The sequence below is a fragment of the Protopterus annectens genome, chromosome 8.part0 (genome assembly GCF_019279795.1).
Source record: "Protopterus annectens isolate FY-2018-M chromosome 8.part0, PAN1.0, whole genome shotgun sequence".
Lineage (NCBI taxonomy): Eukaryota > Metazoa > Chordata > Ceratodontiformes > Protopteridae > Protopterus > Protopterus annectens.
The window spans coordinates 1,753,022,898-1,753,049,823 of NC_056741.1; the positions used below are offsets into that span (position 1 = coordinate 1,753,022,898).

The window sequence follows — 26,926 nt, forward strand, 5'->3', positions numbered from 1 at the left end:
TTTTTTGGCGTTTAACTTCAGGCCATGGCTCTGGCACCAGTTATCCGTTTCTGTGAGGCCCTTCTGGAGGATATCTGTGTCAGATGTGTTTTCGACTATGGCGCCCAGTTTGCAGTCATCTGCAAACTTTGTCAGCCATAACCCTCCTGTGTTTGCTTGTACTTCAGAAAAGTAGATGCCGAACAAGAGTGGACCCAGGACTGAGCCCTGTGGGACACCACTTGTGACAGGCTTTGAGTCTGACATGGCTCCAGCAACTCTGACCCTGTGGGTTCTGTCACTTAGCCAGTTTGCAACCCATCTTGTGATGTATGGGTTTACATTCAAGCTGATGAGTTTTCGATGATACCTGAGTGGGGTATTGTGTGAAGGCCTTTGCCAGGTCGAGGTAGGCTGTATGGACTGCCTTTCCCTCATCAATGGCCTTGGTGACTGTCTCGAAAAAGTCAATCAAGTTTAAGAGGCAGGATCTGCCTTTGACAAAGCCAAACTGGGTTGGATCCAAAGTCTGCAAGTTCCCTATGTCTTTATTTATGAGTTCCATTATGATCCTCTCCATGGCTTTGCAGATAAGGCTTGTCAAGCTAATGGGCGGTAATTTCCAGGGTCTGTGGAGGCACCGCCCTTATGAAGTGGAACCACAGCAGCCGTGCGCCACTTCTAGGATTCGTATCCTGAGGTGAGGCTAAGATTAAACAGCTGTCCTAACTGTGGGTTTAATTCCTCGTTGAGTTCATGAAGCACACAGCCGAGGACACCATCCGGTCCCATGGATGCTGTGTTTTTTGCCTTAGTGAGGGCAGTTCTCACCTGGGCGTTGGAGATGTTTGGGGCTACAATCCTCTGGAATAGATATCTCTCCTTTTGGGGGAGATGTTTGCACTGAACCTGTCAGCCAGTATGTTAGCAATGTGTGTAGGTTCAGTAATTTTCACATCATTTTGAACTAATTCTGAGCATATCTGGGAGTTTCCTCCTAGGTTTCTAACATAGCTAAAGAAGGCCTTATGATTGTCTTTAGAGTCCTTGGCGATTTTTCTCTCAAAATTTGCCTTGGATGATTTTATGAGAGCTCTTAGTTTTTACTTATAATGATCAAAGGTGTCTTACCTTTCAAGGATTTTGCTCTATCTTGTAGTAGCTTCCTCCTTTTGTTGTAGAGCTTGTTTATGGCTGGGGTCCACCAGACTGGGCTTGCCTTTGGTACAGAGAGTCTTAGTTTTGTTTGGGATTGCCTGATCCATGCAGTCCTGTAGGTGCTGGTAGAAGGCATTTGTAAGTGATTCAGCGGTTTGAGTAATGTTTACCACTGGCTCAGGGGCCTTAAAGGAGACCACACTAGTTTTTAGAAGTGTGAAATCGGCTTTTGAGAAGTTTTTCACTGTGGTCTTTTTGTTTCAGGTGGGGCGGGATGAGGACCTCCAGCGAGATTAGTTTATGATCTGATCTCACCAGTGAGGGGTATACTTCGGTGTTGAACATTTTGATCCCATGTTCGTGATGATGAGATCAAGTATGTTTTCTCCTCTTGTGGGGATGGTGACTAGTTGTTCCATGGCATTTGAGTTTATGAACTCCAGGAATCTTTGGGTTAGAGTGTTCGGGCTTGAGTAGTGTTCCCAGTCTATATTAGGGTAGTTGAAGTCACCTAGTATGATGGTGTTTGGAGATACATTTATCCCTCCAATGTTTTCAGGAAGGCCATGTGAGTTTCCTGAGTTTGAGAGGGTGGCCTGTAACATGCTACAAATTGCAGAGCAGTCTTGCCTATGGTTAATTGCACCTGGATGGTCTCCGATGCATCGTGCGTTGCCACCAACCTTGAGGTGTGGGTGTCCTTTATGAATATGGACACCCCTCCTTTCTTGGTGTTGTCCGGATTTTGGGGCGGGCATGATATGAGGTGAAACCTGTTAGTGCTGGGGTGCTCTCAGGAGCCTTGAACCAGGTTTCTGTCACAGCACAGACATCGATGTTCTCCATATTGAGAAGGGCCTCGAGTGCGTGCATCTTGAGATTGAGACTTCTGGCATTGAGCAGCATTACCCTTAGTTTTTTCCTTTTGGTGTTCTAGGGTGGTAGGTTTAGAATTTGAGCCTTGCCTAAAAAGGCACTATGGGGGTGGCAAGAGCCTTTGCCAATATCCGGAAGCCCAGGGGTGACAGGTGCAAGCCGTCCCTTGCGAAGCAGCGTAGCTTGTCCAGCATGTCATCCCAGGCAGACAGACATTGGATCCCCTTTGAATGAAACCAGAATTTAAGCCAATTATTAAAGCTGATCATCTTATCACTGTATTGTGGCATCATTCTAGGTGAAGGTAGGATACTGCTCAAGGTCAGGGTCATACCTGCCTGGGCTACATAATCAGAGAGCTCCTCGATGTCCCTTTTCATGTAGTCCAAGGAGGTACGTCTCAGGTCGTTGACACCAGCGTGGACAATGACTGAGTCGCATTTGTACCTGCTGTTGAGAGACCTGAGTGCTTGCGTTATATGGCGGATTCTAGCGCCCGACAGGCAGCTTACTGTGACCTTCTCCTTACTCAGTCTGGTGGCGGGGCGTCAGTGTGTCTGACTATGGAATCACCAATGACAAGTGTGTCTGGCATTTTGTTTGGCCTTAAGGGCTGTGACTGTTTGACACTCTGACTGTGTGGTCTATGTGTTGCATGTGTTGGGTTGTGAGGTGGTAGTTGTTTGGGTGTCTGCTTTGGTGGCCTCTGCTGTTTTGGTAAATTTTTGATCAGAGCCTCCAAGTATGTCTTTGTGTGAGTATGTGTATGATTTGAAGTTGTGATGGTGCCATGTGTGACTGGGTATGTATTGTGTGTGGTTACCTTCTCCTCCTGTCTGGTCTTGCCAGTCCTATGTTGAGAGAGCTCAGCCTCCAGTTTGGCCGTATAGTTGCATCTCTCATGTATTTGTGTTTTGTGGGAGAAGGAGAGGATTGTCTGTGTACATGAGGCAATTGTAACATTGCCTCAATATTCCCAGGTTCACCAGTTGAGCTGGAGAGGACACTAGCAACTGATCCCTCGACATACTAGAAGTAGTAGATAAAGGGACTTTCAAAGGACTCCGGGGGAAGTGGGTTTTAGGCTGGTGGGGTACTATCTATAATAAGAGTGCTTTATCAAGGTGCAAGTACTGTAGGAGTAAGTGCTAGGCTTTACAGATAGAGAATAGTCTACTTGGGAATCAAGTAGAGATGAACTTTTCAGTTGTAGGATATGCTGGTTAGATCAGCAGTACAGTTTAGCGTGTTTTATAGCAGGGGCTGAAGGGAGCTAGGAATTGGCCCAAAACGACCAATGGACTACTAGTTTCTGGCTGAAACTTCACCAAATCGGACAAAAGGCCGCTCAGTGCTTCCCACTCCCACTGGTAAGCAAAGAAACTTCCCTCCTTCCTAATAAGGCAATGGATCAGTAACAGGAACTAAAAACAAAGCCCAGGGATCAGCAACTCTGAAACTGGACTACTCTAGTTCAGTAAGGCGGAAAACAAGAGATTTTTGTTTTATTACAGAGATAAGGAAAAAAACAGACAGTAAATGCTATAAATGCTGTAAATTGGCTAGCGCACTTTAGTGTGTAGCCTACAGAAACAATGAAAAAAAAAAGAAAAAAATATCTCTTGTTTTTCCTGCTTTACTAGTTTAGTCCAGTTTCAGAGTTGCTGATTCCTGGGCTTTGGTTGTAGTTCCTGTGTACTGTTTCCTTGCCTTATTTGGGGGAGAGGAAGTTACCTTGCTTACCAGTGGGAGCGGGAAGCATTGAGCTGCCTTTTGTCCAGTTTTGTGAGGTTTCAGCCAGTAACTAGTAGTTTATTGGTCGTTTTGGGCCAGTTTCTAGCTTTTTCCAGCCGCCTGGTATAAAACGCGGTAAACGCACGTTTTTCAGCTTGTACCTACTCAGCACAGACTCCACGTGGGCCAGCAGAGTAATCCAGGCTGCAGAGAGCTGAATAGCGACTTTTCTTGATACTAAGTATATTTTTGTTGCTTTCCACATCTGAATACCTAGCGACTGTATTTTGCCTGCCTTTCTGTTACATTGAAGCTGTTTTACTGCATTTAACTTAATATTGCACTTGGAATCCTTGTTTGTTACTATTTGACTGTATTTGTAGCAAATTCTTCTGTGTAAGCTGTAGTAGCTGATTCATAGCATTTATAAGTGTTTGCTGTACCTGTTTCTGCCTGTTTTGTGAAAAAAAAAAAAAAGAAAAAAATATCTCTTGTTTTCCTGCTTTACTAGTTTAGTCCAGTTTCAGAGTTGCTGATTCCTGGGCTTTGGTTGTAGTTCCTGTGTACTGTTTCCTTGCCTTATTTGGGGGAGAGGAAGTTACCTTGCTTACCAGTGGGAGTGGGAAGCATTGAGCTGCCTTTGTCCAGTTTTGTGAGGTTTCAGCCAGTAACTAGTAGTTTATTGGTCGTTTGGGCCAGTTTCTAGCTTTTCCATCCCCTGGTATAAAAGCCGTAAACGCTGCTTTTCAGCTTGTACCTACTCAGCACAGACTCCACGTGGGCCAGCAGAGTAATCCAGGCTGCAGAGAGCTGAATAAGCGACTTTTCTTGATACTAAGTATATTTTTGTTGCTTTCCACATCTGAATACCTAGCGACTGTATTTTGCCTGCCTTTCTGTTACATTGAAGCTGTTTTACTGCATTTAACTTAATATTGCACTTGGAATCCTTGTTTGTTACTATTTGACTGTATTTGTAGCAAATTCTTCTGTGTAAGCTGTAGTAGCTGATTCATAGCATTTATAAGTGTTTGCTGTACCTGTTTCTGCCTGTTTTGTGAAAAAAAAAAAAAAAAGAAAAAATATCTCTTGTTTTTCCTGCTTTACTAGTTTAGTCCAGTTTCAGAGTTGCTGATTCCTGGGCTTTGGTTGTAGTTCCTGTGTACTGTTTCCTTGCCTTATTTGGGGGAGAGGAAGTTACCTTGCTTACCAGTGGGAGTGGGAAGCATTGATCTGCCTTTTGTCCAGTTTTGTGAGGTTTCAGCCAGTAACTAGTAGTTTATTGGTCGTTTTGGGCCAGTTTCTAGCTTTTTCCAGCCCCCTGGTATAAAGCGGGGTAAACGCGTTAAGCTGATTTAAGCTGAGCTGCCACTGTTGCACACTAGGGCAGCGCCGGTTAAGCAGGTTTAAACTATTCGGGCTACCTAAAGTCCACTCTTCAAATTTTCCCTTAAAACTACCTTAATCGAACTATACTACTGATCTAATCAGCGTATCCTATAACTAAAAAGATCATCTCCACTTGACTCCAAGTAGACTATTCTCTATCTGTTAAACCTAGCCCTTGCTCCTACAGTACTTATTACCTTGATACGGCACTCTTGTCATAGATAGTACCCCAAAAAGGTAACCCCCATTTCTCGGTCACCCACGTCCCCCTGAATCTTTTTTTAAAGTTTTTGTCTATCCTTCTAGCATGTCGAGGGATCAGTTGCTAGTGTCCTCTCCTGCTCAGCTGGTGAACCTGGGAATACTGAGGCAATGTTACAATTGCCTCATGTACACAGACAACCCTCTCCTCCTCCCACAAAACACAAATACATGCGAGAGATGCAACTATACGGCCAAACTGGAGGCTGAGCTCTCTCAACACAGGACTGGCAAGACCAGTCAGGAGGAGAAGGTTACCACACACACCATAGACCCAGTCTCACATAGCACCATTACAACCTCAAATCATACACATAAACACACAAAGACATACTCGGAGGCTCTGATCAAAAATCTACCAAAACAGCAGAGGCCACCAAAGCAGACACCCAAACAACCACCACCTCAGAACACAACACCTGCAACACATAGACCTCACAGTCAGAGTGTCAAACAGTCACAGCCCTTAAGGCCAAACACAATGCCAGACACACTAGTCATTGGTGACTCCATAGTCAGACACACTGACGTCCCGCTCACCAGACTGAGTAAGGAGAAGGTCACAGTAAGCTGCCTGTCGGGCGCTAGAATCCGCCACCTAACGCAAGCACTCAGGTCTCTCAACAGCAAGTACAAATATGACTCAGTCATTGCCACGCTGGTGTAAACGACCTGAGACGTACCTCCTTGGACTACATGAAAAGAGACATTGAGGAGCTCTCTGATTATGTAGCCCAGGCAGGTATGACCCTGACCTTGAGCAGTATCCTACCTTCACCAAGAGTGATGCCACAATACAGAGATAAGATGATCAGCTTTAACAATTGGCTTAAACACTGGTGTCATTCAAAGGGGATCCAGTATCTGTCTGCCTGGGATGACATGCTGGACAAGCCACGCTGCTTCAAGGACGGCTTGCACCTGTCACCCTGGGATTCGGATATTGGCAAAGGCTCTTGCCACCCCATAGTGCCTTTTTTAGGCAAGGCTCAAATTCTAAACCTACCACCCTAGAACACAAAAAAGGAGAAAAACTAAGGGTAATGCTGCTCAATGCCAGAAGTCTCAATCTCAAAATGCACGCACTCGAGGCCCTTCTCAGTATGGAGAACATCGATGTCTGTGCTGTGACAGAAACCTGGTTCAAGGCTCCTGAGAGCACCCCAGCGCTATCAGGTTTTACCTCATATCATGCGTTCCGGCCCCAAAATCCGGACAATACCAAGAAAGGAGGGTATCCATATTCATCAAGGACACCCACACCTCAAGACTGGTGGCAACGCACGATGCATCGGAGACCATCCAGGTGCAATTAACCATAGGCAAGACTGCTCTGCAAATTGTAGCATGTTACAGGCCACCCTCACAAACTCAGGAACCTCACATGGCCTTCCTGAAAACACTAGAGGGGATAAATGTATCACCAAACACCATCATACTAGGTGACTTCAATTACCCTAGTATAGACTGGGAACACTACTCAAGCCCAAACACCCTAGCCCAAAAGTTCCTGGAATTCATAAACCCAAATGCCATGGAACAACTAGTCACCATCCCCACAAGAGGAGATAACATACTTGATCTCATCATCACGAACATGGGAGCACACTGTTCAACACCGGAAGTATACCCCCTCACTGGTGAGATCAGATCACAAACTAATCTCGCTGGAGGTCCTCATCCCACCCCCACCTGAAATAAAAAAGACCACAGTAAAGAACTTCTCAAAAGCCGACTTCACACTTCTAAAGACTAGTGTGGTCTCCTTTAAGGCCCCCGTGCCGGCGGAAAACAGTACTCAAACCGCTGAATCACTTACAAACACCTTCTATCAGCACCTGCAGGACTGCATGGATAAGGCAATCCCAAACAAAACAAAGACTCTTAGTACCAAAGGAAAGCGTCCAGTCTGGTGGACCCCAGCCATAAACAAACTCTACAATAAAAGGAGGAAGCTACTACAAGATAGAGCAAAATCCTTAAAAGGTAAGACACCCTTGATCACTATAAGTAAAAAACTAAGAGCTCTCATAAAATCATCCAAAGCAAATTTTGAGAGAAAAATAGCTAAAGACTCAAAAGACAATCATAAGGCCTTCTTTAGCTATCTTAGAAACCTAGGAGGAAACTCCCAGATATGCTCAGAACTAGTTCAAAATGATGTGAAGATTACTGATCCTACAGACATTGCCAACATACTGGCTGACAGGTTCAGTGCAAACTTCTCCCCCCCCCCAAAAGGAGAGATATCTATACCAAACGATTGCAGCCCCCCAAACATCTCCAGCGCCCAAGTGAGAACTGCTCTCTCCAAAGCAAAAAACACAGCATCCATGGGACCTGATGGTGTCCCCGGCTGTGTGCTCCACGAACTCAATGAGGAATTAAACCCACAGCTGGGACAGCTGTTTAATCAAAGTCTTACCTCTGGATACATACCCAGAGAGTGGCGCACTGCAACTGTGGTCCCACTTCACAAAGGCGGTGCCTCCACCGACCCTGGAAATTACCGGCCCATTAGCTTGACAAGCCTTATCTGCAAAGCCATGGAGAGGATCATAATGGACCTCATAAATAAAGACATAGGGAATTTGCAGAGTTTGAATCCAACCCAGTTTGGCTTTGTCAAAGGCAGATCATGCCTTTTAAACTTGGTTGACTTCTTCGAAACAGTCACCAAAGCCATTGACGAGGGAAAGGCAGTCCATACAGCCTACCTCGATCTGGCTAAGGCCTTCGATACAATACCCCACTCGGGTATCATTGAAAAACTCATCAGCTTAAATGTTAACCCATACATCACAAGATGGGTTGCAAACTGGCTGAGTGACAGAACCCACAGGGTCAGAGTTGCTGGCGCCATGTCAGACTCAAAACCTGTCACAAGTGGTGTCCCACAGGGCTCAGTCCTGGGCCCACTCTTGTTTGGCATCTACTTTTCCGAAGTACAAGCAAGCACAGGAGGGTTATGGCTGACAAAGTTTGCAGATGACTGCAAACTGGGCCATAGTAGAAAACACATCTGACACAGATATCCTTCAGAAGGGTCTCACAGAAGCGGATAACTGGTGCCAGAGCCACGGCCTGAAGTTAAATGCCAAAAAATGCATAGTCATACCCTTTGGGAAAAACAAGGTTACCCCTAGCTACCAAATAGGTGGCAATCCACTGAGCACAGAAGAAGTTATCAGGGACCTGGGGACCCAGGTTGATAGTAGTCTGTCATTCGACACCCATGTAGCTAAAGTAGTTAGGAAGACCTTCTACATTGCCCACCTTATCATGAAGGGATTCTCATCTAGATCAAGGGAGGTCATAGTCTCCCTTTACTCATCACTCATCAGAACAATGATTGAGTACAATGCCCCATTCGGGATGTATCTGACCCGACACTTGCAGCAGCTGGAGCGGCCACAAAAGTTCCTCACCAAAAGGATAAAGGGTCTCAAAAATCTGTCCTGTGCTGCCCGACTGAAAGAACTCCAGCTCTATTCAGTCGCACGCTTGCTCATAGGTGACCTTTGCCTAACATACAAGGCCATGTCAAACCCAGATTTGATGAATATGCTTCACCTCAAAAAATCTAGATCCATCAGAGCCACAAGGGCGGGAGACTTAAACCTCGACACGGCTATTAATAGGACGTGCTGGAGGGATAGATTCATCACCCAAAGACTCCCTATGCTGTGGAACAAAATCCCGGTACATGTGAGGCAGAGCACCTCGCTGGCCTTGTTCAAGAGAAATCTTGACCAATGGATGGGAGATCGCAGATATACCCCAGGGATTACCTCAGTGTCACTGCTCGACAGAGGCACAGCAAAATAATGGGTATAGTTCCCCATACTAAAGGGGTGGCGTAAGCCACAAAACGATGGGCTAGGCTTGTAAATGCCCTCGGGCAGATAGCCTAGTATGAACCTATGAACCTATGAACCTATTAGTAACTTAAAGTGCAATAAACAGTGTAAAATGCAGAAATCACTTAAAGTAGCAGTAAAACAGGCGAAATGCAGTCGCTAGCTTAATAACAGTGGGAAAGCCACAAAAAATACTTGTATCTGGTAGAAAGTCACTCTTTTAGCTCTCTGCTGCTTGGATCACTCTGCAGGCCACCACGAGGATCTGTGCTGAGTTGGTACAAGCTGGAAAACGTGTGTTTAGCGTGTTTTATAGCAGGGGGCTGAAAGGAGCTAGGAATTGGCCCAAAACGACCAATAGACTACTAGTTTCTGGCTGAAACTTCACCAATTCGGACAGAAAGGCTGCTCAGTGCTTCCCACTCCCACTGGTAAGCAAAGAAACTTCCCTCCTTCCTAATAAGGCAATGGATCAGTAACAGGAACTAAAAACAAAGCCCAGGGATCAGCAACTCTGAAACTGGACTACTCTAGTTCAGTAAGGTGGGAAAACAAGAGATTTTTTTTTTGTTTGTTTTTTTACAGAGACAAGGAAAAAAACAGACAGTAAATGCTATAAATGCTTTTAAGCGGCTAGCACACTTGAGTGTGTAGCCTACAGGTAAAATTAAGCAACAAATAACTTTTTAAGAGTGCAAAACAGTTAATCAACACAAAAACAGTTTAAATAGAATGCAGAGCTGTATAAACAGGCTAAGATGCAGTCGCTAAGCAGTAAATATTCAAAAAGCCAGAAAAAAATACTTAAATCAGTTATAGCAAATACAGTTATAACAAATGCTCTGAAATATACTGTATATTTCCAATGTTTGAGAAGGACAGTCAGAACACAAGAAGGTTCAGGCGAAAAAGAAAAAAAAGTTTTGTTTTACTTTTTGAAAAGGGAAAAAGGAGGAACAGAAGGCCTTATCAAATGTTCTCTCTGTATTAAGAAGAATGAGCTAATGACACTAGACTGGGAGGTGTGTCACAGTAGGGGTGGGCAACTGCAAAGCCACCAAGTATAAGAGCAAGACACCAACAGGGACGGAGGGTGGGACAAAATAGCCGACAGCAAGCACTACAGATTCAAATGAAAGTTTTTAAACAGATAAGGATTTGTGAAGATTCTGAATAGACAAAGTGCTTTATATATATTAAATTATAAAAACAGTAATCTGTAAAAATAATCAAAAGATACTTATATTTTGTAGCTCAGTTATGTCAAACAACTTCTCCAGCCTGCACTGTGTGCAAAGACAGAGATCCTACCAAGGTTAGGGCAAGACCAGAACAACAACTTTTTTTTTTTTACAAGAACACAAAAGAACCAGCCCCCACTAGCCAAGAGATAATTACACAAAGTAAATGTTTAAGTTTATACAATAGCCTAAGACAGCAAGCACTACAGATTCAAATGAAAGTTTTTAAACAGATAAGGATTTGTGAAGATTCTGAATAGACAAAGTGCTTTATATGTATTAAATTATAAAAACAGTAATCTGTAAAAATAATCAAAAGATACTTATATTTTGTAGCTCAGTTGCGGTCAAACAACTTCTCCAGCCTGCACTGTGTGCAAAGACAGAGATCCTACCAAGGTTAGGGCAAGACCAGAACAACAACTTTTTTTTTTACAAGAACACAAAAGAACCAGCCCCCACTAGCCAAGAGATAATTACACAGAGTAAATGTTTCAGTTTATACAATAGCCTAAGACAGCAAGCACTACAGATTCAAATGAAAGTTTTTAAACAGATAAGGATTTGTGAAGATTCTGAATAGACAAAGTGCTTTATATATATTAAATTATAAAAACAGTAATCTGTAAAAATAATCAAAAGATACTTATATTTTGTAGCTCAGTTGCGGTCAAACAACTTCTCCAGCCTGCACTGTATTCCTCTACTCAGTCTTATACAGACTGCTCAGAGGTGACCTATGTCTGGCATACAAGGCCATTTCAGACCCAGCCTTGATGGAGTTCCTGCATACCCATAGCAAACAGACCACATGCATATATGGAACCATAGAAGCCCTTACAATGGCATGCAGGTGACATTGTCCGTAACAGGCCAGCAAGGATAGTGTCCCCACAGGGAGCCTGGCTACAAACACATAGCACAAAGCGTGGTACAATACGATAAATGTCCCAGTGGAAGTTAAGCTGTAGCCATACCTATTGAGTTGTGTGAACATTTTGTTGTCGCAGATATAGTGGGGGGGGGGTGACAGAGATATGTATTAAGAACTATGGTAACCTTGCTGTATGAGTTGCTCAAACCTGTTTCCATTTTTATGTCTTTCAGGCAAGATGTCACATGGCAGGTTACCCGTGTATTTAGCGGATAAAAATGAAGTTATCATCAACCACCTCGTACAGCACTACCAGGTGCTGTTTTGAAGCACAGCCCATTAGCAGCAGGAGCAGACCATCCTGTGGAATGATCTAGTCCACAGGGTCAATGATGTCGGCCTACATAACCGCAGTTATGAGCAGGTCCGGCATCATTACAGCAACCTGCTCCGCGATGCCCATCGGCATGCTGCTGCAGTCTGGTGGATCACCTTGCAACAGGGGGGGGGGTTCATGCCATCCACCCCCCCTGACATGTGTTCAGGAGCCCCTCACTAGCCTTGTGGCATCTGCCCGCTCACACATGCAACAACTAGCAGAGACCAAAGTGGAGGTGAGTGATACCCACACACCGGCTGAGGAGTGTGCAGATAAGGCTGCAGGGCACATCAGTAGACCATGTTGCATATCCATCTGCATCTATACAAGTAGATCATGCATATGTGACATGACATATATATATAGTCTGTTGCTGCATAATAGTAATAAACAGATGTGTATAAGCTGTAGTATTGTGGACTTGTACTGTTGATGTACTGTAATGCTGCACCCACCGTGTACTAATGCCACAGCTGTGGCTACTGACATAACATCTCTCACACGCTTATGTAGATACCTCTGATATACCACCAAGGCAACAGCCTGTAGCTGGTGAGTATGGTTTATGTTAATGCTTGCCAATACACCGGTCATGTAACGGCTATGGTATATTCCATGCACACATCTAACACACCTACCCATAATGCATGCCGTACATGTTCACGTATTGTTGCTCTTAACTGCAGTGCATCACAGTGGTGACCATAATGGTGTATCTGAAGGTTATGTCAGGCACCTGCAATATAACTAACATCCTGTCATTGCAAAATGTGTCCACAGGGATGAGCATAATGGTGGGACAAATGACCTACAGTAGGGACATGTATGAAACATCACCCTTATACAGTGCTACAACAGTGTATATACCAGTATTACAATGGCAACTCTTACAGATCTATACTACAGGTTCATAGGTTGGTACTAGGCTATCAGCCCTAGGGCCTATACAAGCCTAGCCATAACAATTCCCTGGCTATTTCTTCCCACATTATTTACTTTCCTGGACCCCTGTCTAGCAGGGCGACTGACGTGATCCCTGGGGTGAATTTCCTTTCTCTCATCCAATCGTCAAGGTTCCTCTTGAAGAGGTCCAAAGAGGCACTCTGCTTGACATGTATGGGCAATCTATTCCAGAGTCTGGGGAGTCTCTGGGTCAGGAACCTATCCCTCCAACATGTTTTGTTTATTGTGATGACAAGGTTTAGATCCCTGGGCGTAGCTCTGAGGGATTGGGATTTCTTTAAGTGTAGCATGTCCAACAGCTCTGGGTTTGACATGGCTTTGTATGTTAAGCAGAGATCGCCTCTGAGTAGACGATATGCGACAGAGTATAGCTGGAGTTTTTTAAGGCGGTCAGCATAGGGCATCTGCTTTAGGCCTGTGATTCTTTTAGTGAGGTATTTCTGAGGCCTTTCCAGTTGTTGCAGATGTCTTGAGAGGTACATACCAAATGGGGTACTACAGCATATCATAATACAGCGGTCCACAATCGTAAAAACTTGCAATGTGGTCCCAACATGAGCAATCAGTGTGTAATATGGAATCGTAGGTTAGGGCAGCAAATATGGGGAATACATAACAAACACTGGAAGCATATGTGTGCACACACTCCAGATAAAATATAGTGGAAGTAGCTGTCGAGGTACTGACTGCAGGCATTTGTCATGGATATGCACCATTCAGCAAGTAAACATCCCAATGTCGCACCACTTATTGGTCTGCTGTCCAAGACATTTGGCCATCAAATGTGCACACTTACCTGCAACAGAGGCAGATGTGGCTTGCACACATATGACATGACATGGCTGGGCCCCATACCCAGCAGGTAGCACACATGAGCTGGACATGCAGCCATACCTCACCATTGCATATGCCATGGCAAACTGTGCAGACAGTCATTTATGTGGCAAGGAGTTATGGGACAGGAATGATGTAGGAAATAAACAGATGGCCATCCAAGACAAATGATGTCACATGTAGCAAACTGGTCATGCAGGCTGCCCAGTAACATGCCACAACACTGAGGGGGGGGGGGTACAGGAATGTCTAGCAAGTACTGGCTGTGCATGTCCCATGTCAGCAATTGCCTGAACTCTGCAAGCATGTGGCCTGTGGGTTAGGGTAATCAGATCTGACAGTTGTACTACATGAAACATCAGCCAGGCCTCTTTAAAGGTAGTGTATGCATAACAGAAGAGGTTCCCAAAAGTCATGCGTTGCAATGTGTACTGGTGTACCATGACCATGTTGGAAACCTACAGACAGTATAATGTAAGATACATGTGGTGCACAACCAATGCCTCACCTCATCTCAGGTCCACCATCCCCATCTGTACTGAGCCAGTGCCAGTGTACATCTGCATGTTTGCCATTCACTAGCTGGGACTAGGCTGTTACACGTGGTGGTTAGTGTTTGGGACACTGCAAACTGACACATGTGCAGGCCATAGTTGTCAAGCATTTGCAAAAAGGCTGAAGGTGGGGTGGGGGTGTCATCATGACACACCAGTGCACTGCAGCAGGGATCCTAAGGATGCTATGAATGACTGAATCTGCACACAGTCAGGTTCAGGAACTATGGCTGATGTAACCCTGACTCCACAGCAATAGTGACGGCAGTGTGTGAACTCCAAGGGATGTGCACATGAGTTGACCTTGCAATCATGCAAGACATGTGTAGGGCAGACTGACCATATATGGCAAATGCAGATGGCCCCATGCTAGTATACCCCTGCCAGGAATAGTGACTGCTGTAGTACACATAACAATAGTTGCAACAAACGATCATGATAAGGGCATGCACCCACATGCACCCACAGAGTGTATGCTTCGCTTTCAGCATCTGCACACCTAACACATATGTTAGACACTGCATTTGAATGTACAGGACATATGTGACATATCAGGCTCATGTAATGTTAACATATGCAGTGATGTGGTCCCATGGCATATCAAGAAAGAGTGCGTCATATCAATAAGGGTGTGTACACTCCCCATAGCCATAATAAGGGTTGGGGTAATGGGGTCTGTGTGTACTATCTTTGTGCAACCTCACCTGTAGGTGTGTGTGTGTGTGTGGGGGGGTTATTTTGTCTGCAAGTGCAATCTGGTGGAGTGGAGGGGGGGTTGATGCATGTAGGATGTGTTTGTGTGCATGTCATGTATGCACATGTATAATTGTGGGGTTGTTCATACATCAGTACTTCCCTTTGGAATTGTGCAGAACATTGACATGGACTGACGCATGAGACACCAGGAATACTTGTCTGATGTGTAATCACAGGGCAGCTGATAGTTTAATAAGGTCTGTAGCATAGAACGTGCATTGGGAGGGAATCTAGTCACCAGGTTTACCGTTAAAACTGCAATAAGCAGAAAGGTGAATGACTACCCACGTATGTAGCACTACAGATGCATTGGGGAATTACTAGACAGCACCAGGGAGTGTATCCATATATTACTGTTATCCATATAATAAGTTGCTTGAGCAGCAGATCTTGCATCTACTGAGCAATAGTTACATATGACACTTCAGTGCGTGACATTATGGAGTGAATGTAGTAGCCCCTAACATATGTGGGCCATGTTCCCAATGTCCGGACATACCCAGGGTGAACAGCAGTGAGGCCTTGTAAAACCTACTCCAATCAATTCAAGGAGGTAATGGAGTAACAGGTCTTGTGTTGTGATCATTTGTCTAGGCATTTACAAGAATGATACGTTAATGAGTGGTATTAATGAGTGTATGTTACCAAGTGTGAAGCAGGATGGGGAACTTACGTGAATAGACATGGGACTGTCTGTAAACTCAGGGACAGGTAGGTATTATGGTGGAATTACAGTGTGTGTGTGTGTGTGTGTGTGTGTGTGTGTGTGTGTGTGTGTGTGTGTGTGTGTGTGTGTGTGTGTGTGTGCGTGCATGTGCATGTGTGTACTGTTATGCAATGCCGTACAGGTCTTTAAGTGCATTTCTTGTTTTCCCCTTAAAGGTGGTGAAGTGGGTCAGTGTCCCTCCTGCATGCAATCTGACGTTGGTGTCCATACAGACACCAAAAATGATGATAGGACTGTTGAGGCACAGGCAGTGTTGTCAGAAGCAGAAACTGCACCATCGTTTGACATCCCCCTGTTATTCACCCCAACCCCAAACACAGTCACAGTGCCTATAGATACCCCATCACCAGTGGCCATACCAGAGGGACAGTTGGAGGTTGGTGGCAGTGCACAGGAGAGTGTGGTATCTATGCCTGCTGAGTCTGGACACAGTAGGCATAGCAGGGCATCACATAAGCAGATGTACCAGGGTGCTCATGGGAGGGCTGCTGGTCATCATGCCCCTGGCAGAAGTGCCACAACTGGTACCACCAGACGCATGTTTCAGACTGTCATGGGGGCGCAGGCACTTATGGAACTGTACACCAGACAGGGTCGGAGGCTGCAGAGGCCTGCTCTCTCATCTGTATGTGACAACTTCCATGAACTTCCAGGTGCCCTCTGTGATTACACCGAAGTCATGGATAGACAGTTGGGTGAGGTGGTGGGCCTCATCGACCGTGGCTTGTCCGTGCTAGAACATGTGGTGGGAGTGCGGCGCCGGCCGCGTGGACATAGGCCAGCAACACCAACAGCTGGCAACTGACGTGGACGTGCAAGAACACCAAGCTGCTCACGTAGTGGCAGTACCAGACCCAGTACTGCAGGGGGGAGCTGTCCACACTACACCCCAGCAGGCCACGTTCACATGGGCCGGGCCAGTCCCGGGAGGGACCTGGTTCCAGTGGACATATGTCATTATCAGGGGAGAGTAGCACATTGAGGTCTATAACTGGACATGCCCATGTAACCCCTGGCAGGCACAGTCCGAGAGTCCATGGCCTGAAGCTGTGAACTTGGGAAGGCATCTCAGATAAATACTAGCAAGACACTACGATCCCTCATAAAATCATGTAAGGCCAGCTTCGAAAGAAAAATTGCACAAGACACTAAAGATAATCACAAGGCCTTCTTTAGTTATGTCAGGAACCTGGGTGGCAACTCCCAGATATGCTCTGAGTTAGTGCAAAATGACAAAAAATACACTGAACCCACAGACATTGCCAACATCCTGGCAGACAGGTTCAGTGCAAACTTCTCCCCCCCCCAAAAGAGCAAATGTCTATCCCAACAAAGTGTAGCCTCCCTGACATCACAGATGCACAGGTGAGAGCTGCCCTCTCCAAAGCAAAAAACACAGCATCAGTGGGACCAGACGGTGCCCCAGGCTGCGTCTTACATGAGCTCCAAGAAGAACTGAACCCTCACAAAATCACTGTTCAATCTCAGCCTTACTACAGGATATGTACCCGAGGAATGGCATACAGCAACACTGGTCCCACTCCACAAAGGTGGTGCCACAACGGACCCCAGAAACTATCGCCCTGTAAGCCTCACTAGCCTGGTCTGCAAAGCTATGGAGCGCATCATCATGGAACTCATAAACATAGACATTGGGAACCTTCAAACACTGGATCCTACCTAATTTGGCTTTTTTAAGGGCAGATCTTGCCTCTTGAACCTGGTCCACTTCTTTGAAATGGTCACCGAGGCCACAGATGAAGGGAAGGTAGTCCACACAGCCTACCTGGACCTCGCAAAAGCCTTCGACACAATACCCTACTCGGGCATCATAAATAAGCTCACCAGCTTAAATATCAACCCCTATGTCACAAGATGGGATGCAAACTGGCTCAGGGATAGAACCCACATGGTCAGAATTGCAGGTGCCATGTCAGACTCTAAACCAGTTACAAGTGGCGTCCCACAAGGCTCAGTCCTTGGACCTCTCTTGTTCGGTATATATTTCTCTGAGGTGCAGGCTAACACAGGAGGACTATGGCTGACCAAGTTCACAGATGACTGCAAACTGGGTGCCATAATCGACTCGCTGACTGACACAAGCATCCTCCAAAAGGGTCTCACAGAGACAGATAACTGGTGCCAGAGCCATGGTCTAAAGCTAAATGCCAAAAAGTGCATAGTCATCCCCTTTTGGGAAAAACAAAGTGCCCACAAATTACCACATAGGTGGTAATCCATTATGTATGGAAGACGTATTTGGGGACCCAAGTAGATAGCAATCTCTCCTTTGACAATCACATTGCCAGACTGGTTAAAAAGGCCTTCTATATAGCCCACCTTATCACGAAAGGGTTCACATCTAGATCAAGAGAGGTCATTGTGCCCCTCTACTCATCACTCATCAGGCCCATAATTTAATACAATGCCCCATTTGGGATATACCTTACCAGACACCTGCAGCAACTGGAAAGACCCCAAAAGTACCTCACCAAGAGGATCAAGGGACTCAAACAGATGCCCTACGCAGTTAGGCTATAGAAACTCCAGCTCTACTCAGTTGCTTACCGCCTACTCAGAGGCGATCTGTGTCTGACGTATAAAGCCATGTCCAAACCAGAATTAATGGAAGTGCTCCACCTCAGGAAATCCTAATCCCTTAGAGCTACACGCTCCAGGGACTTAAACCTCAGCACAGAAATAAATAGGACATGCTGGAGGGACAGATTCATATCCCAGAGGCTCCCCTCACTCTGGAACAAAATCACAGTCCATGTTAAGCAGAGCCCCTCAATGACCGCCATGATTTTGCATTTGAAAAGACTCTGTTGGTCATTAGTCTAGTATAAACCTTTGAATCTACTAGTTATGCACCAAACATGGCACAACTATGCACCAACAACCCCTGTCAATATAGATTCCGAAGATGTGACCTGTGTCTGGCATACAAGGCAACCTCTGACCTATTGGTCAAGGTGTTTGCCTTACAAACACAGGGTGCAGAGTTTGAGTCTCACAAGGGATAACTGGCTAAGCTTAAAATGGCTTGCAAGGGCAGTTAGCTTAGTACTAATCTATGAACCTATCTATGAACCTATTAACTTCCAGGCAGCATAAAAAGCAAAATTTGATCAATAGTGTAATAAAGTGGCTAAATTATCAGCAAATGGCCCTTTCAGAACCCACTTCTGTAGGGCACTGAAAGCCTGAAGTGATTAGAAGTAACTCATCAACTAATGTATACAGAGCTGCTACCGACCTACAACATTAGCCTGCAATCATCTGCGTGGCTAGCAATAAATAATGTTCTACATAACTATGTTTGTACTCCATCATTATGATTCAGTGAGGAAAACCTTCTCTGTCCACAACCTTATCAAATCTGAAGGCCATGAGCTATATTTATACCATGTTGCTAAGGCCTGGGACTCCTTACATATGTGCATCAGATCAGTACCCTCCCCCCAGTCCTTCAAAACCATTCAGAAATAGTTCTTAGCCAAAATCTATTTTGGCTTTTGCCCAGTCTCAGGATAATGATATTCCTAAATATGAACAAGTTCCTAATCATACCTCACACCACCTGACTCGCCCTTTACACTCACTTCCTAGAAGAAAATGGACACCTATCCAGTTAGACTTTCCTGGTAGACGTCAGTAAACAAATATCATGTTTGACCTGGTCCTTACAAATGTTTCCTCTGCCTACACCCCACTAATATAATACAATACGATATACAACTTGTGATTGCAAAAACTAACCAACTGTAATCCAAGAAAAAAATGACACCCAGATAATCAAATCCGTGGAAATAATTGGCCATCCACACCACAAGAAAAATCAGACTGAAAAAATATGTAAGCAATATTACTGGTCAAGAACTACTTCATAATGCTCAACTGTCCCTGATTTTTGCCTCATATTATTACCCTTCTCCTTATAAAATGTTTTAGTTTTCTGATAAATCACTGAAGACCACAGTCATTACATAATGTCAGACATTACAGTTTCATACTTCTTAGTCTTTAGGAAATCCATGTTCAAAACCCGGTTGTTCTCCTACTAACATGAGTTAGGGTAATATTTAAAAGTTATACATGATTTTGCACTTGTAAAGACTCTGTTGGTCATTAGTCTAGTATACACCTATGAATCTACTAGTTATGCACCAAACATGGCACAACTATGCACCAAGTGCATAATTCATACTTATTTCTTCCTACGCATATTCCATATTCAAGATTTGACATAACAATGAAAGAAAATCTTATACATAAAAACGTACAACTGTCAGCATGTACCAGAATGTCTCACTGGAGCCATGTTATTGTGTCAAGTAGACTATTGTTTCATTTGAGCCAGCAGGAAAACCTACCCAGTATCTGACCAATAAAACATGGCCATAATCACTCTCAAATACAACACCAAGAGGTGAAATGACAACTCTGGTTTTACAATCCCTCACCAAAACTAATTATAAACTTATTATGACTATCCGCAAAAGGAAAGCACAATAAATATTGTATAAAAAAATATATCTAATAAGCCACACTAACACCTTAAAATGGACCGCATCTTATTAGTAGGCCTAAAATCCTGCAGAGGAAAACAAAATGAACGTGGTAAACCTCCTAGAAAACCAGACTCCCAAGCAATCAGTGAAATAATGGTCAGTCAGCAATGGAAAGAACACTCCTCCATTGTCACAAAGACACACTGAAATTACTGCACACTCAGAGTGCAGGAAAACTAGCAACCTGTAAAGAATTAAACCTATAATACAAAAATTTACACTATGTAAACAAGAAGTACATCACATACTGCCCACTTAAATTTCTCCAGTAATGAAACCAAACACAAGATGTCATAAACAACACACAGTTTAAATCGGAATTTCCCAAACAAACATTTTCACATACCTGTAATATACTAGTGTGTAGTCTAAATAAGTCCCATTAATTCTTCGTGCAGCCATCTCCTACAATGCTGACTGCTTCTCCAGATGACTCTACAGTACAGCTTAAACAGCAGAATATCAGCATTTTCTGTAGAACTTACTCCAAAATTAAAGTCACCTATAGCAAATTGTAACAGATGTTTATAATCTCACTGTCACCAACCACAAAATGTTAAATTCTGAAACAAACGGTATTAATTTAATAAAAAAGGCTGCACTCACCACTTGTCCAAACTTCCCTTATGACTGTGAGTTCCACAACTAAGCAGAATTCTGTAGAAAGGACACGTATATTGTTTCATAACACCACATACCCAGCCCCAAATAATTAAACCAAATCTTGTCTGTCCACATGATGCACCTAGACAATATCTGACTTTACTACTTTGTAATGAATGCATGAATATATTACACTGGTAAACACATTCAGATAACTACATACATTGAAATGCAGAAGACATTTGTAACCGCTCAGCACTTAAATGTCTCACTCAAAGAAATGTGAGTCAATACCAAGCCACAAACCAATGCACTTAGCACCTCATCAAGTTTGATATGACTATTTTCACCTCTGTTGGCACCCATTGTTTAACTCAATATGTCCAAGATCAAAAACCAAAGATGACTGTAGCAATGTTAGAATAATTAACATGCAAACCAATTGACTCAGGCTTCTCTTACCACAAACTGAAAATTATGTAACTATTTTGTTATATAATTAGTCAGTGTTTTAGTTAATGTAACAAACTTCAAGAAACTGAATTTTGCAGTGAAGATTGACATCTGCAGAAAATAATAAAGCTATGTGTACAGCTGTAAGAGCCCTATTTATAGGTTTGTAACACAACTGGAACAGATGAGAAAACAAAATGTCAGTGAAAATCATGGGTCCTTCAAATAGCAGCTGTCCAAGAGGAGAGTTGAGAAACAGAGGTTGGCATCAGAGGAAACACATTCATTTATAAATCAGGACAGCATAAATTGGTGTTGATAATGGCTCACCTGAATGCACTTAACAGGACAGACAGAATAGGATACAAGGACTGCCTGGGTCCAAATGGCTGGTGCAGTAGGAATAAAGATGGAGAGGACACTCTAGATTTCTGTATGGCAAATTGCATCATAGTAGGTAACACATGGTTCAAAAAGTGATACTGTCACAAAAAAAGCATACAGGATTGGCTATTGTGCAAATTTGGTATACTTCCCCCTAGTAAGGAAAGGACAGTGGGGTAGCATCATTGACTGCAAATTCACCCTAGTGAAACAGTAAGCCCACAGTAAAAAAAACACTGGTTGCCACAATCAGATGCAAGCAGTGGTTATAGAAGTCTTCCAATGTCAATAAAGACCAGGCTGAAAACCTAGATGATGACTGAAGAGAAAGTACAACCATTCTAAACATTGCTTAGGGCTCTACCACCATGACAAGAAGAGGAAATAAGTGGAGTTGAAGAGGACTGGAAGCACCTCAAAACAGCACGTGTGAGGACTTCATAACAGGTATGCAACTGAGCCAATTATGGGAATCAGGTATGCAAGGAAAGCAGGTGGAAGAATACACAAGTCCAAGAAGTCATCAAAAGAAAGAAAGAGTGAAGGGAGAAATGGGAGATAGAAAAAACAGTCAAGACTAGGAGGGAATTCTGGATGGCTAACAAGACCAATCTAAGAGAAGAGTTACTTCAGAGAAGGACAGACATATTAAGGTCAATGAAAGAAATAGACTACAGAAAGTCAACAAAACCCCAAAAGTTAGCAGCCTGATAAAACAAATGAATACAGTAATTCTGACTGTTCATAGAAATTCATGCAATATAACACAAAGTAAATAAGATATATTACTGTGCAGCTAAGTTAATAACAGTCTTACCACAAAACAGAGGGCAGTAAGGGAAGGGAGAGATTAAATGTCATCATGGAAGTATCAAATTGAGAAAATGATAAAGCAATTAAGACTAGTGTCAATGTTACAAAGTATAGAAGAGAGAACAGATCAACTAATATACTGAAAGATAGTCATGATGCAAGTAATGATCAGTATCAGAAGAGAGAAAAATCTATCATGCACTACTGAAAATAAACTATCAGCACAGGCAAAAAAACGTAACAGATATGCAGAAAAATATAAAGGTATAAAATAAGCAGTTTTTATTGATGACCCAAACATATTTATAGAGAATTGGGAAACACATGAAAAGAAATTGAAACACCACCTAAAAAGAAGAAATAGATACATTTTGGAGAAATATTTATGAACATTACAAAGATGCTGAATGGAAAGAAAAAGTAAAAGAAGGAATAAGAAGTTCAAATGTGCAGGATTTGAAATGGGATGAAGTAACAACCAGAGAAATAGAAGAATTGAAACTAAGTTACAAAAAGATCCTTATTGGAAAATTCCAGTCCAGATGAAGTACCTAACTTCTGGCTAAAAGTGTGAACATCTTTACATGAAGATTTTACCATGAGTAAGAACTATTTATATTAGCACCCTGAACAGACACTAACCTGGTTAACAACAGGAAAAACATTTTTTCTACTTCACAGCAAACCTGCAAACTACCCTAAAAACTACAGACCAATAACTTGCCTTCTGATGATGTATAAACTGTACAAATGTACACTGGAATTGGTGCCAACAGAGTTTATGGTCAGTTGGAAGAAAACTCAGACATGGGAATACAACAAAAGGGTAACAAAAAGTCATATGGAACAAAGGATAATTGGCTGTAAAACAGAGCTACATAAGACAACTATAAAAGGGGAAGAATCTAAATACGACATGAATAGGCTACAAAAAAGCATTCGGCGGTGTCCCACATTTATCGATGAAAGAGTGCTTAAAGATTTATAAGAAGCACCCTATAGTGATCGATTATATTACAGTGAAAAACCACTTTGCAGTTAAGCCATGATAAAGGACAATTTATTAAAAATTCAAAGGGGGATATCATTTTCTGTTGGTATTGTGGCATCATCCAGGAAGACGGTAGAATGCTGCTTAATGATAGGCTCATACCTGCCTGTGTCATATATTTTGAGAGATCAATCAAGTCTCTCTTGATACAGTCCAGGAAGGTACATCTCAGGTCATTTACATCCACATGAACTATGACTGAGTCATAGTGGTACTTGAGGTTTAGTGACCTATGTGCATGCATGAGGTGATGAATCTTGTTTTAATTTGTGTTTGGTGCCAGCAATTTCTTTCCCAGGGAAAGAAATAGCTGTTTTGACCATTTGCGGTTCAGTGCATTTGGTCTTTATGTTTCACTCAAGAGGTGTTCGCTGTAACGCCTCTTTGCGATTTTAAAATAGAGCCCATATTATCACATTAAGAACAATGTCATAAGCATGCAATCAGTCATGAGGAATTTGGGCACCCAGGTTTATAGCAACCTGACTTTTGACCACCATGTTGCTTCCATTGTACAGAAAGCTTTCTATATGGAGCACCTCATAAGTAAGGGTACCTTATCCAGGGACAAGGGGGTCATAAAGTGTTAACAAGAATAATAAGGTACAAGCAGAAAACAGAATCTATACATTTCTGAGCTGCTCCTGTGCTCCCCAGTAAATACCCTCTACCATTTCTGTTCCAACTATCACTAAAGAACAGGTCCTCACCGCGCTGTCCACATACAAAAAACACAGCATCAATGGGCCCTAATAATATCCATGGATGCCTTTCTTAGTTTCTCCAAATCTTTTGGGTTTCTAATACCATGATGGGAATACACTGGATTCCTAAGTGAAAGTACGATTAAAGTTCAAGACATTAAAATTGTTTCAATATTTGATGTCAGCCAGAAGTGCTCTTTTGCAACACCCAAAATGTACCCAGAAGTTACTCCTTCTGCAATTCTTATGGAGTTACATGCACTGGGAACATATCCAAATACGACTGTAGATACTTTTTTATAAGACCCGTTGCTCCCACTACTGTTGTAGCCATCTGGGTATCTTTCTTCCACATTGCTCTCATTTCTACCTGCTAATTCTGATATTTTTGACTGTGTCTCTCTCTATACAAGATACTGTAGTCACTGGGTGTAGAGATTTCAATGAACAATGCTACTTTTGTCTTTTCATGGACCACTATATCTGTTTTTCTCACATCTGTCTTTTTAACTGTTGGTAATGGGTGATCCCATGTGATATAGACTTCATGATTTTCTATGATGCTTTGTGTCTCATGTTTCCAGTGTTTTCAGCCACTTCATTACTATAATGTTTGATAATCCCCAGTGCAACAGACTTGCCACATTATTGTGCCTTTCAGCATACAGCCTTTCTGCCATTACTATGTCAAAACCACTAATGATATGTGCAGCTGTTTCCATTTCTGTTTTATAAAACCTACATTTGTCTGTGTCTCCCACATGTTCAATGGACTTTGTAAACCAACATGTAAGTAGCCCAGTATCTGTGGCAGCCAGTATTAACATTTCATCTTTTGGTATGAATTTGCCTCTCCTTAACCATTCTTGCTTCAGTCCAGACGGTTTCTGTACTTGCAACTATATTTATGCATTTTCCACATTTCTTGCCTTCTTTCTTGGTTCTTCACCTTATATACTTTCTTTTTCTTCTTGGCATATTCAGCTGCTGCCTGATTTTTATCTACATCTGGTTTGATTTCAATTCCGGCTTGATGCCAATATGCTTCTGCTAGACTAAGCAGGGAAGTCATCTTAGATTCATTCTTCTCATGTTTCAAAACTTTCACTATGTTTGGGTCTTGTGAGGTCAGCAGATATGTATGCAGTCCCACAATTGCAGATCAATACATATAATCAATTTCAAGGAGGCCCATACCTCCTTTGGAACGGAGAATATATAATCACATTCTTGTCCCAAACTGATGTTTTCTTGGTGCTACAGTTTTCCTGCCTTAAAGATTGTTTTTGCATATTTATCAAGACCAAATGACATTGTTATATCATCAAAAAAGTGTAATCTACAATACAGTCACCCATCCAGTCCTTATGAACCAGTTATACATTCAGTAAACAAACATCACTGCAGTAACCTGATCTAAGGATCTAAACCTTGTCTGTGACATAAGAATAACAGGTTGGAGGAACAAATGTCTTTGACAGATTATTCTTCTCTGGAACAGACTCCTCTTCTTGTGGAACAGCACCCTTCTCTAATACTATTCAAATGCAATTTGGACCAATAGATGGGAAATTGCAAACTCACCCCTGGCTTGCCACCTGTGGCCTTTATGGAAAGGAGCAGCTTGTAGATACTCTAATGCACAGGCACAGACTGGACAGCTCCATGGAGTTACTCCAAGGTCAGATCACTGTGCATAAGGCCCCCATTCAAATCATAGCTAGTTATAGATCCCCGTCCATGAATCATGTTGTGCACAAGGTCTACTTGACCAAACTGGAGTCCATCCAAATACAGCTAAACACTGTGGTCGTGGGGGATTTCAGTTATCCCCCCATCAACTAGGAAACCTACTCCAACCATAACTCACTTGCACAAAAGTTCCTTGACTTTAACTAAAATACCCTGGAACAAATTGCTCAAGCTCCAACAAGTGACACAAACACATACTAGATCTTGTTCTCACAAATATGTCAAACAGATGCAACTGTCGGACCCTCATTAGTTAACTCTGACTACAAACCAGTCTCCTTCGAATTGGCATTAATACCAGAACTCGCAAAGGGTGAAGGCAGACCAATCTTCACCAAGGCAAACATTACCCTTTTTATTTACCACATTTTTCAGACTCCAGCTTCTTATATAACAAAAAATAATGTACGGTACAGTCTTTTGAAAAAAAAAAAGTGCTTACAATTAAAAGTGAGTACACTCAACAAAACAAAACAAATATGTCTGCAACTGTCTAACCAATTGTCTGCAACTGTCAATAAAAATAGGGTTCTGTGGCCATGGATATGGCCTTTACCACTATCTCCATTACCATCTTGGTGGATAAGGGAATCCTGAGTTAATGTAGAAATTGTCTCATATTTCCTGACGACCAGTAAACTCTCAAACCGATATGGTATATGAAAGATGTATTTACACGATGTCACTGGAGGCAAAGCCCTCACATAAAAGCACTTCTAATGTCAATATGGCTGTTAGCAGTGCACACAATGCACCATCACAAAATTCAAAACAAACACAGAGTCACATATTCTGAGGCACTTAAATGCAACCTACCTGAACCACAAAGACCTCCTAGATGAAGTACACATAACAAACCCCCATCAGAAGGGTGGCTTAATGGCTAAGATGTTTGCCTTATTAACACAAGGTGCAGGGTTTGAGTCTCACAAGGGATAATTGGCTAGGCTTAAAATGGCTTGCAAGGGCAGTTAGCTTAGTATTAAAAACTATGAACTATGAGCAAT

General features: G+C 42.9%; 1 protein-coding gene across 2 annotated transcripts in view; it reads left to right on the plus strand.

Moving 5' to 3' along the window:
* Nucleotides 1-26,926, plus strand: part of LOC122809618 (cytochrome P450 2J2-like) — an 898,680-nt gene that overhangs the window by 273,752 nt on the left and 598,002 nt on the right. The window lies entirely within an intron of this gene.